We start from the raw sequence: 13,330 nt of genomic DNA on the forward strand, positions 1-13,330 counted from the left end.
AAACTCTTTTGCTAAGATATTCTGAAGTGCTGATCCTTCTTCCTTTGAATTCCTACTGCTAATCCTCTTATAAGAAGGATATTGGTGAATTCTACACTTGAGCTTCATTCTATTTCATAATGATATTTTACATTCAAGTATATAGTGCTGAAATTGTACTAACTTGTTCTTTGAGAGAGTATACTTGTACGCAGATCTTATCTTGTTTTTCTTGTAGTTCTTTGACGTTCCAAGGTTTGTTTGGATCGTTGGCTAAGCAAGGGGACATTGCTTAGAGAGGCGGGCTCTAGCCTAAAGAAGTGACTGAACGAGGGGACATCGTTCGGAGAGGTGGGCTATAGCCTAGTGAAGGAATGTTTGAGCGTGGGGTATCACTTGTAAAGGTTTTGTTCCACCCATCAATGAAACAGGTTTAGTGAAACCTTTGGTGGTTTGCCAAAAGCGAGGACGTAAGCTGGGTATAAGCTGAACCTCGTAAAAATCTCTGTCTCACTCTCTCTTTCTCTATTCTTTATTTTCAGTGCATATTTAAATTGCGTGGATGGTTTAAATTTGAAAATCATATAAACTACATATATTTGGAAACCAAACAAACTTAAGGTTTAATTTTGATTTGGGTTGCAAAAACCAAAAGGAAGTACGTTGGTTACATCATATCTTGCGGAAACCATACGGGAGTACATTACTTGGTTAACATCCCAAAGATAAATTAACCAAGAGTTTATTTGAGTTCTAAAAATTTGGAAAGAGTGATTGGATTCATTTATACAGGGCTTTACATCAGTAAGTATAAATTCTCATTCACTACAGGGCTTGGTTCAAATTTGGCTAATATCAACAAACAACCATTTTGAGTTTTTATATTACATAAGTGTTGTGTATTGGCTTGTTTGTTTGCTTTCTAATTATAGTTGATTGGTTTGGTTGAATGATTGGATGTTTGTATGGTTAAGGATTAAATAAAGAAACTAAATTCTTGAGTGCTTAACAAATTAAACAAATAAGTCACGAATTGGTTAAAAGAAATAAAATAAGTTTAAGAATTCTAATAAGAAATTAAAAGAAATTTTTAAAATCCAATTCACCCCCCCCCTCTTGGGAATCTAGTCCTAATTTCATAGATTCCTATCTCCGGATTGTGGTGCATATTCTTATAGAATTCCTAAATCAGCTCGGGATGGTAGGAAGCGGTTGGCGGGGTCATGTAGTGGTCAAATTTCCTCATTTCGAGGATCGCAATGCAGCATTTTTTTTCTTTCATGGAGTCGAGTTTCATCCAATCGGAATGTGTACATCGACCATAAATCATAATCGTCCAAATTCATCCTTTGAACGGCCTTACCTTTTCGCTTCTTCTCAGGCTCGACTTGGGCTGCTTAGCTCCTTGATGATGTCGGTAAGGGTGTTGTAGGCTCTTACCCTGATTACATGTCGTCTTGTATCTGAATAGGAGCCCTTTTCCGCTTAGCGGTGGCTTGAGAAGACTGGGGTTGCTTGGAGGTGGCCCTGGACTCGGAACGGCGAGACATGTTTGGAGAAATGGGGGATGGTTGAAGTGAAAAGGAAAAAATGTGGGATTAATGGCGATTGTTGCAGATGAAAGAAAGGGAGAGTGAAGGGATGGGAAAACAACTCACCCAAAACCCTAAATGCTTTTCTAGACAAGAACGTCGCACAAGGAGAGGTGTTGCAGGAGCTAGGGCTTGCCGTAGTGGATGTTGGAGGGTTGTCGAGGCTCAGGGGAGGTAGATGAAGCGTGGGTGACAAGGTCAAAGGAAGGGGCGAGAAGGTAATGACTTTTGATTTTTTAGACCAGGTCGCACCAGCTCTTAGGCTGGTCACGCCTAGTCGCACCCCATAACCTAAACAAGAATATCGACTCTTAACCAGGTCACACCCAGCTCAGTGCTGGGAGTGCACATGGTCGAACCTCTCGATAATTTACAGGTCCTAATAAGTTTAGAAACTCAACTAGGTTGTGCCAAAGAAGAGATGGTCGCACTCCTGGTCGAGCTTCTCAATACTTTGGAAGCTCAGAGGAATTTCAGGGAGTCAACCAAGTCGCACTTATGCGTGCTGGTCGCGCTCTAGTCACACCCCCCAACTACCTAAAACCATATCCTTAAGACTATAAACCCTATGTACTCTACTATGTACAATCTAAGGACTCAAAAAGAAAATAAAAATACTCGGGTTGCCTCCCGGAAGCACTAAGTTTGTCGTCTTCAACCAGACACACTAAAGCTCATGTCAAACTCATCTAGGTTCAAAGCTAAAAGTGTCTTCCACCATTTTTTGTATTAAACCAGGTCTCACTTACCCACAGTTGTCCCTCTAAACTGGAGGTCGAATAATGGATTGCAAAAATTTGTTTGTACGGGTCCTCCAGACCAAATATAGAGGGGCTCTCGGGCTGAAGTATATCCTTTAAAGGGTCCCTCCACAGAATTGAGGGAGCTCTTTCCTCAACACATTCATCAATCAGGTCGACGTCCACAGCTTCGACGTCATTGAGTGGATGTTGGGAAGCATGGAATACATTCAGCCGGAGCTACATGTTGCCAAAGGACACATCCATAATCCCCGACCTACATTGAATGTAGGCATTAGCCTGGCTAAGAAAGGTCATCCCAATATGACAGGGATCAAGTCTTTGGTTGGACCCTAGAGTTCCATATCCAAGACTATGAAGTCAACAGTATAGTATAACTCTTCAACCTTAACCAAAATGTCCTCTATCACACCTCGGGGCCTTTTAATGGATTGATTAATGAAACTCAAGGTGACCGGGGTGGGCTGCAGCTCTCCTAAGTTGAATTTCTTAAAGACCGAGTACAAAAGGAGGTTCACACTTGCCCCTAAATCTAAAGAACCCTATCAATCATGTAATTTCCAATTACACATGAGATGGTTGGAGCGCCGGGGTCTTTCAGTTTAGGAGAAAGGTGACCTAACATAATTGAGCTCACATGCTCGGCTAGCCTAACTTGTTTCTTCATGTGCACCCTTGATTTTCGCTTCTGTGTGCACAGGTCCTTGAGGAACTTGGCATACGCAGGCACTTGCTTAATGGCATCTAAGAGATGAATATTAACCTTTACTTGTCGAAATGTGTCCATAATGGACTCAGTTGTGGCCTCCTTAGATTTAAAGGGTGCATGAAGAGTTGCAAGGTAAGAAGCTACAGGAATATAATGGGGAAGTGCTCCATCCTTGGAAAGAATAGGTGTCTTAGTATTAGTTACTAGATTAAGAGAAGGAGGATGACATGGTTTATCTTTGGTTTTTTCCCTCGTCTTTACCTTACCCATTTTCTCAATCTAAGTTCTACCCAACCCTGTTGTTGACCTCTCTTCCACTTTGAAGAATGGTCACATCCTGGGCTTGCTCATTATATGACGAAAAACCAGCAGTCGGCTCACAATCTACCCCACATTGACCCTTAGAGTGCACTGAAGGCAAACTTGGAAAATTTCCCTCATCTCTCTAACTCAACAAAGTAGCTAGTTGCCCCATGGTGGCTTCCAACTTTGCAATAGATTGGGAGTAAGAGTGGAGGAGTTGACAATCAGCTTGGCGATCAGCCTTAATGCCCTTAAGGGCTTTCAGCGCTATCTCCCAAAAAGAATCATATTTGGGCTTGGGAGGAGATGGTTACTAATAAGATGAAGAATAGGGGGCAAAGTGGAAGGATTTTAGGAATTTTGGTATATGCAAGGAGGTGGAGCAGCAGGTGATATCAGGTCTTTGAGATTGGAAACCCGGAGCTTATGGCCTCCAATAGAAGTTAGGATGTTGTTTCCACCTAGAATTGTACATATTCGAATTTGGGTCATTCGTCGGCCTATCGTACTAATTGTAGGTAGTTTTGACTTCTTCTTGCACAAAATCAGGATAAGAAGGCACATAGGGACAATCAATGCTGCTGATTGTGGTTGTTGTCCTAAGGACAAGAACTGATTGAGGTTTTGAACTATGGTGTGCAGTGTGGGCACTAGGTCATGTCCTATGGCTAACTCATAGACTCCCTCAGAGTTGGACGATGAAGGTTTGGAAGGTCTACAAACAGCAACTACATGCTGTTGAGAATTTTCGATGAGGTTCTCAAAGAGAGCCCAAGCCTCATTCTCATTTTTAGTAAGGAAATTACCTCCACAAGATTCATCTATCATTGACCTATCTCGCTCAGCTAACCCTTCATAAAAGGTCTGAACCCACTGTCACTTAGGGACCTGATGGTGAGGGCATTTATGTAAGACGTCCCTAAAACGCTTCTAGGTCTCAAAGAATAGTTCCCCATCCAATTGTGAGAAACTAGTGATGGCTCTCCTAAGCTGGATAGTCTTCCCAATTGGGAAGTACTTCTTCAAGAACTCATGTTGCATAGTGGCCCAGTTGGTCACCGAGTTTGGCTCTATGGACGTTAGCTAATATTTGGCTTTTTCTTTCAAAGAGAACGGGAAAAGAGTTAAGCGAAGGGCATCATCATCGAAATTATGTATTCGATTGGATGGTGGAACAGATCTCGAGAAGCTCATCTAAATGCTTACAAAAATTTTCCTTTGAATTCCCATAGAATCGAGATGATGGAAGTCTTGATCTCAAATTGCGCTGCCTCAACATCTGGATATTGGATGCAAGACAGCGAGGTGTAGGTGTTGGGTACAAAGTAGTCCCTAAGAGGCCTAAGACGTTGCTCATCCACCACAGGCTGGTGGGGAGCTTGGGGTTCTAGATTTTGAGTAGTGGGAACCAAATTACGTTCGATCATAACTTTGGGTTCGGATGACTCCGCAAACTCAGGATTCAAGATGGGTTTTCTAATGGACCTACTAGATCTCTCAATCTTAAGGTCTATAGGCACTATCTTATGATCCAAAGAACGCAAACCCAACATACACAATTATAGCACACAATCAAGACTTCAATATATAAAACAAAAACAAAAATAAAATAAAACAAAGAAAAACAAAGAAATAACACGCTAAACTAGAAATTGGCTTATAACCATAACCTAGTCCCCGGAAACAACGCCAAAATTTGGTAGGCTTTCATCTAGCAAAGGCTTGGGTCCTCAACTACCAAAAATAAAATGTATAACCTAACTACTCCAAGTTCAGTAGAACAGTGAGTAAGTTGGGTATCGATCCACAGGGACTCGGGTGTAGTTATTCACCACTTCTAATCTAGTTTACTATAGTCTTGTGTAAAAGAAAGTAAAAAGGAGAGATTTTTATAGGGTTTCCTAACAATCTATTGAAAGCATGTAAATTCTATATTAACTCTACTCCTATAAAGCAGTGCTTAGTTTATGAATCCGACTTAGACTGTCGTGTGTGTAAACTACGTTCGATCAGCTATCCATATTAGGCTAGACAGTGAAAGGAGCCATTTGATGGCATAGGGTAGCAAGGGTGCACCAATCGTCCGGAGCATGATCAGGAACCGAAGTATACCTTATACAATGATCACGAGAACCTATTTGGTATCCATAGCCTACTACATATAATTGACTGAATCGATAGTAGTGTTATCCTATCTATAAGAACCCGATCCGTGAGATATGGAATAAATAAATAAGAAAAAGGTAAAATGGTAAATTAAGCTGGCTTCATCGACGAAGCCAAAGTTTCGTCGATGAAGGCCCTTCTATTGTTCGACGATGAAATGCAGAGGCTCGTCGACGAGAAGAATCCTAGAGCTTTTAGGAAATTTGAAAATATCAAGCTCGTCGATGAGGCCACTGCTATGTTGACGAACTCCCTTTGTTGACTCGTCGATGAAGACACTGCCTCGTCAACGAGGTTGTCTAAGTCAAAGGCTCTATAAATATCCCATTTCATTGCTTCTTGGCTAAGAAATCCAAAACTCTCTCCCTCTCTCTTTAGAACTAGCAGGAACACTCTCTCTCTCTAGATTTCTTCTACGTTCGTCGTTAGAATCGACGATCTGGTGTTACTGCGGGGATTAGGGAAGGATTCTCTTTGCAATTTGTGGAACGGATCTTCATTTCAAGGATTTTCGGGTTTTGACCCAAAATCGAGGTAAGGCTCAGTTTTCATTTCTATTTTAGTAGATCTATGGAGAAGGGAATTGTAAGTATGTATTGTACTGTGATTTATAGGTTTTGGAAACTCGGTTCGCAGTTTAGGAGTCATAGAGTTCGGGTTTTGATTTTCGGGTTAACGTAAGGGTTTCTGTTTATATCAGTTATTTTTGAAATCAAAATCGCTGAAATTGTTGTTTACGATTATATGTACGATTTGGCTACTTATTCGGGAAAATCTAACGAGTAAACTTACGACATTTTCGAGTTACAGTTTTTAGAAAAAAGGGGGGTTTGGGTTGCACACCTGGTTTCGTTGGAAAATCGTATGTATATATTGTGAGTATATTGTATAGGGATGGCCGCAACTTGACTTCTTTTTAAACTGTATTCTTGAAATCATAATTTACGTACTTACCAAATAAGTGTGGAATGAACTATTTTTTTGAAAATGTTCCAGGTTTGTGAAAGGCTGAACCGATTGTGTACCATAGGCTATGATATGTTGAAATGAGTTATAGGGACGTGAGGTCCAAAAATGTTCTAAGTTTTGTGAAAATGCTGAGTCGGAATAAGGTCAAACGTTGATGATAGTCAAAGCGCGTCGGCTTATCCTCGAAGGCTTAGATGTGGAGACGGGTCGGTATAATACCGCAGGTGGAAGGTGTGAAATATCACTTTCTATACCGGTTGATTACTGAAGAGTGTAGGTTCACCAGATATCGTACAGGGAACCCATGGGAGTCTAGGGCTGCGCCATATGTCGAGGACGCCGTGTAATGTGGACCAGCTTCGTGCCGAAGAGTGTGACGACACTGGATATAAATCACGTGTTTATGAGATATACTGGAACTATATTGTGATTATACTATAACTGCATTGAGAAAATACTGGAATTGTGTTAAGTTTTATTTTAAAATAACACTTATATGCCACACACTGTTATAACTTGATTCTTCCGTACTGAAAGGTTTCTCACCCCTATCGTACGTACATGTTTTCAGGTCCCCCGAGTAGCCGAAAATAGCATCCTAGTGTTAGGAGCGTAGTTGTCGGTCTAGCTACGTTAAGTACTAACGTAAGTACTGGATTAAGGTCAGGTTGTCATGCTGGGTTTTGTAGACACCGAAGGCTTTGTTTTGTATTATGGAACCTGGATGTTAGGTTGTATAGACTCTGGTATGGTATGGCATGTTATTATAGTTTGACTATTTTCTACTGCGTAACTGTGTTGGTAAATGTGATTAGGGTGTACGGGAACCCCACGGGGTTAGACCCTTTCATTGTATAGTATCATGTGTGTTTGAATGATATAGGGACAAGTTAGGTTACTAAATCACCCCTAGGAACCATTCCCGGGTTCGGAGTGTGATAGCTTGGTATCAGAACTAACCAGGTTGCTAGGTCTTGTTGACTTGGTTAGGCGTAGCTATGTGTACATACCAAAGTATAGGATGTAGGAAATGGATAGAATAGGTCGAGGGTTGTTTTGTTGCTAGATAGGGACTCGTTGGTAGTGTTCTACGTTTTTCCTGAAATGATGATTTTAGTAAAATCATGCCAAACCACTGATGGTTTCGTGTTAGTGTGATTGGTAGTTAACATGATTAGTTGTAAATGATTGCGTTAACTGTATGTGACGTAGGAGTGCTAATAGATTCCTATCGTATTTTTTAGAATGGAGCCCAAGGATAACAACTTGGGTAGTGGCTCCGAGGGGACTGCAAGCGATGAGTCTCCTTCAGTGCCTCAAGGGTTGACAAGGTAGGTTATGCGGGAGATCGAGCAAAGTGTTAGGAGACGTGAACGTTCTCCTACCGATGTGGGGTGTACCATCAAGAGGTTCACACATATGCACCCTCTGATGTTTTCAGGAGGACCCGATCCAATGATAGCAGAGGACTAGGTCGAGAAGACCGAAAGGATTCTGGAGGTCCTACACTTCACAAATAAGCAGAGAATCCTCTATGTTGCCTTCTAGCTATCTAGGGAGGCTGGGTGATGGTGGATTGCGGTGATTCTGCTGGAGAAGAAGAGAGTCGGTCCAATAGAGATGACATAGAACCGCTTTAAGGAAGTGTTCTTTGAAAGATACTTCCCAGCCTCCACACGCAATGCTAAGGCAAATGAGTTCTCTGCTCTGACATGGGAAGATATGATGGTGCAGAGGTATACGGCTCGATATATAGAGTTATCCCGTTTCGCGCCATGCTTGATCTCGAACGAGTACAAGAAGACTCGGAGGTTCAAGAAGGTCCTGAGGAAGGACATTTGCTGATTAGTGGGTATGCTTCAGATCCGTGATTTTTCAATTTTGGTGGATAAGGCCATTGTGATCGAGATCGGCATCCGGGAGGATAAGGTGGGTTAGGAACCAAAGAAAAGACTAGTGCCTTTTGGTTCTCGGTCTGGTTCTCTCCAGGGGAAATGGAAGAAGAGGAACTATAGTACCAGAAGTCGCTAGAGTTTGGAATGGCAGGGTTCGCAGGGGGACCAATATCGGGAGCGTTATGTCAGGTGCCATAGACAGCATGACGGTGAATGTCAGCCGTTTGGGGGTAATTGCTACAACTGTGGCCAATCAGGTTGTATGGCTCAGGATTGTCACACGCCAAAGAGGGGTACGCCCGCTTCAAGTCAGAATTAGGATAGTAATCAGGTTTTCCAAGGAACTTATCAAGAGAACACAACTTCGGCAAGGGTATACTCACTTACTCCAGCAGATGCTGAGCATGCTGGGAATGTGGTGACAGGTACTATGATATTGCTTTCAAATAGAGCTAAGGTTTTATTTGATTCGGGTGCGACCCACTCCTTTATATCTACTAATTTTGTAAAACTGTGTGGGGTTGAGACCCAAGTCATGAATGAAGAGTTGTCTATAGCTACACCATCTAGGAGTGTAACGTCTTGTAGGAGGATGTTAGGAGATTGGCTAGTGGAAATTCAGGGAAGGCTGCTACCGGTGAATCTTGTGTTATATGACATGTCTAGTTCGATGTCATACTGGGAATGAATTGGTTATCCTCTAGTTATGTCGTGATCAAATGTCCTAGAAAGGTAGTAGTGTTCAGACCTCCTGGAGAGCATAAGTATGAGTTTATAGGATCGTGTGTGCATTCGACGCCACAGAATCTATCGGCATTGCAGGCGAGGAGGTTACTCTTAGATGGATGTCAAAGGTACCTAGCTAGCATGAAGGAACCACCACGGGATGAGTTGAAGCTCAAAGATATTCGAACAGTTAACGAGTTCCCGGATGTGTTCCCAGAAGACTTACCTAGTTTTCCTCTAGATCGTGAGGTGGAGTTTGCGATAGAGTTGTTGCCTGGCAAGGCACCAATTTCTAAAGCTCTGTACCAGATGGCTCCAACATAACTTCAGGAGTTGAAGGAGCAGTTGCAGGAATTACTGGACAAGAGCTTTATCCGACCTAGTGTTTCGCCCTGGGGAGCTCTAGTTTTGTTCGTGAAGAAGAAGGATGGGTCAATGCGCATGTGCATTAATTACCATGAGATCAACAAGGTGACTGTAAATAATTGTTACCCGTTGCCTCGTATCAATGATCTCTTTGACCAGTTACAGGGGACGCAGGTCTTTTCGAAGATCGACCTACGGTCAGGGTATCATCAAGTGAGGGTTAGATCTGAGGCTGTTGCGAAGATTGCTTTTCGAACCAGATACAACCACTACGAGTTCTTAGTCATGCCTTTTGGGTTGATGAATGCTCCAGCAGTGTTCATGGATCTGATGAATAGGGTTTTCCATGAGTACCTGGATCAGTTTGTAGTAGTGTTTATCGATAACATTCTGGTATACTCGAGGAGTCCGAAAAAGCATGAAAACCATCTGAGGTTGGTGCTATAGATTCTGCAAGAGAGGAAATAGTATGCCAAGCTAAAGAAATGTGAGTTCTGGTTGAATTAGGTAGCATTTTTAGGTCATGTGGTGTCTAAAGGCGGTATCTCAGTTGATCCTAGCAAGATTGAAGTTGTGGTTGACTGGGTGAGATGGAAGAGTGTATAGGAGGTTCAGAGTTTCCTAGGACTAACGGGTTATTATCGTTGATTCGTGGAGGGATTTTCTAAGTTGTCTGGGCCTTTGACATGATTGACCAGGAAGGGGTGAAGTTTGATTGGACCAATGATTGCGAGCAGTGTTTTCAGGATTTGAAGTGCCGACTAGTTACTGCTCCGGTCTTAACCATTCCTTCTGGAGATGGTGATTCTATGATCTATAGCGACGCGTCTCTAAAGGGTTTGGGATGTGTGCTTATGCAACAGGGTAAGGTAATAGCTAATGCTTCTCATAAACTTAAGGAATACGAGAAGAATTACCCTACGCATGATTTGGAATTGGCTACTGTAGTTTATGTACTGAAGATCTGGCGACACTACCTGTATGGTGTATAGTGTGAGATTTTCACTAATCACAAGAGCCTCAAGTACTTTTTCACACAGAAGGAGTTGAACATGAGGTAAGGAAGGTGGCTTGAGATTATCAAGGACTACGATTGCACCATCAGTTATCACCCAGGGAAAGCCAACGTGGTAGCTGATGCGTTGAGTCGGAAGTCAGAATATGCTGCAGTATCTGTAGTTGTAGCTTAGCATCATATCAGACGAGATCTGGAAAGCCTTGGCATAGAGTTGGTGGCCGGAGATCATCAGGCTTTCATTGCTAGCTTGGTGATCCAGCCAACTTTGTTTAAGCGTATTAAAGCCGTGCAGGCTAGTGATGCGAAGTTAGTTTAGACTGTGGGGAAAGTGCAGTAGGGGTTGGCTACGGATTTTAACATCTATAAGGGGGGGTGTTGAGGTTTAGAACCAAGCTGTGTGTTCCAAACGATGACGAGATCAGATGGACGATTCTGGAGGAAATGCATCGTTCTTTATACACGGTACATCCTGGTAGCACGAAAATGTACCGGGATTTGCGCGGGACCTTCTAGTGGAGTGGTATGAAAAGGGAGATTGCTTAGTTCATGGAGTAGTGTCTAACGTCTCAGTAGGTGAAAGTTGAACATCAGAGGCCAGAAGGGCCGTTATAGCCCTTAGTTATTCCGTAATGGAAATTGGAGCATATTTCCATGGACTTTGTGACCAGATTGTCACCAGCACTTCATGGTCAGAATGTCATTTGGGTAATCGTGGACAAGTTGACGAAATTCGCTCACTTTATGTCAATGAAGGTTAGCTACCCTTTGAGTAAGCTAGTAGACTTGTACGTGCATGAGATAGTTAGAATGCACAGGGTACTAGTGTCCATTATGTCAGATCGAGACTCGAGGTTTACCTCTCATTTCTGGAAGAGCTTATAGGAAACACTAAGGACGAAGCTTACTTTCAGTACAACGTTCCACCCCCAAACTGATGGACAATCGAAGAGAATAATACAAATCTTGGAGGATATGTTACGGGCTTGCATGTTAGACTTCGTTGGAAGTTGGATGTAGTTTCTACCATTAGTAGAGTTTGCCTATAACCATAGCTTCCAGGCTAGTATCAGGATGGCACCGTTCGAGGCTCTATATGGTCGGAGGTGTCGGTCTCCTCTGTATTGGGATGAGGTTTGTGAACGTCAAGTGTTAGGACCTGAACTCGTGCAGCAGACGTCTGAGAAGGTGGGTTTGATTCGGGATAGGATTAAATTAGCTCAGAGTCGGCAGAAGAGTTACATAGATAATCACCGCCGTGAGTTGGAGTTTGAGGTGGGGGGTAAGATATTCCTGAGGATCGCTCCGACTAAAGAGGTGATGAGATTCAGGAAGAAGGGAAAGCTGAGCCTGAGGTATATCAGACCATTCAAAGTTCTTCAGCGAGTGGGTCCAATAGCCTATAGGATTGCACTACCCCCAGCGCTCTCGAGAATCCATGACGTATTTCACGTATCCATGTTGAGGAGGTATGTGCCTAATCCGTCGCATGTTGTTAGTTACGAGAACTTAGAAGTTGGGGATGCTTTAGCGTATGAGGAGGTACCCATCCAGGTTATGGACCATAAAGTTCAAAAGCTACATACCAAGGACATACCATTAGTGAAAATATTGTGGCGGAATCACGAGGTTGAGGAAGCTTCTTAGGAATTGGAAGAGGAGATACGCCGAAAGTATCGACAATTGTTCTGAGTTGTGGTTTTGATAGTAGAATCAATGAGTATGTGTGTATTACTCTACTATTGTGTTGTGATAAGTGGTTAATCTCTGGGAGTGTGTGTTATTGTGAACTCCCGAGACGATTTATGTATGTAACCACAGTATTCCTCTGCCATAAGCAAAGGCATGTATGTATTGTGGCCGCCGGCTCTTCCTAAAGTTGAGTGTGCATATTAGGTTATGTGGGTGAGTTAGTAAATGAGGGATTACAAATATCGAGGATGAAATTTTTATAAGGAGAGGAGGTTGTAAGAACCCGATCCGTGAGAGATGGAATAAATAAATAAGAAAAGGGTAAAATGGTAAATTGAGCAGGCTTCATCGACGAAGCCAGAGTTTCATCGATGAAGGCCCTTCTATTGTTCGATGAAGAAATGCAGAGGCTCATCGATAAAGAGAAGCCAAGGGTTTTGGGAAATCCAAAAATTTCAAGCTCATCAACGAGGCCACTGCTACGTCGACAAACTCCCTTTGTTGACTCGTTGACGAAGATGCCACCTCATCGACGAGGTTGGTCGATTCAAAGGCTCTATAAATATTTCATTTCATTGCTTTTTGGCTAAGAAAGTCAAAACTCTCTCTCTCTCTCTCTAGAACCAGCGGGAACACTCTCTCTCTCTAGATTTCTTCGTCGTTCGTTGTTAGAATCGACGATCTAACGTTACTATGGGGATCAGGGAAGGATTCTCTTCAAGATTTACGGAACGAATCTTCGTTTTGAGGATTTTCAGGTTTTGACCCAAAATCGAGGTAAGGCTCGGTTTTCATTTTTGTTTTAAGTAGATCTGTGGAGAAGGGACTTGTAAGTATGCATTGTACTGTGATTTATAGGTTTTGGAAACTCAGTTCGCTGTTTAAGAGCCGTAGAGTTCGGGTTTTGATTTTTGGGTTAAGGTAAGGGGTTGCTGTTTATATCAGTTATTTTTGAAATCGAAATCGCTAAAACTATTGTTTATGATTATATGAACAATTTGGCTACCTATTTGGGAAAATCTGATGGGTAAAATAACGGGGTTTTCGAGTTATAGTTTTTGGGAAAAGGTGGGGTTAGGGTTGCATCCCTGGTTTTGTAGGAAAACATTATATATATATATATATTGTGAGTATATTGTATGGGGATGGCCGCACCT

General features: G+C 42.3%; 1 non-coding gene across 1 annotated transcript; it reads left to right on the forward strand.

The window, feature by feature from the left end:
- The first annotated feature begins 4,230 nt into the window (after positions 1-4,230).
- On the forward strand, positions 4,231-4,336 carry LOC131154633 (small nucleolar RNA R71). Its single transcript, XR_009136550.1, has one exon. It is a non-coding gene; the product is annotated as a small nucleolar RNA R71 (small nucleolar RNA).
- The last annotated feature ends 8,994 nt before the right edge of the window (positions 4,337-13,330 follow it).

This window comes from Malania oleifera, chromosome 4 (assembly GCF_029873635.1).
Source record: "Malania oleifera isolate guangnan ecotype guangnan chromosome 4, ASM2987363v1, whole genome shotgun sequence".
Taxonomy (NCBI): domain Eukaryota; kingdom Viridiplantae; phylum Streptophyta; class Magnoliopsida; order Santalales; family Ximeniaceae; genus Malania; species Malania oleifera.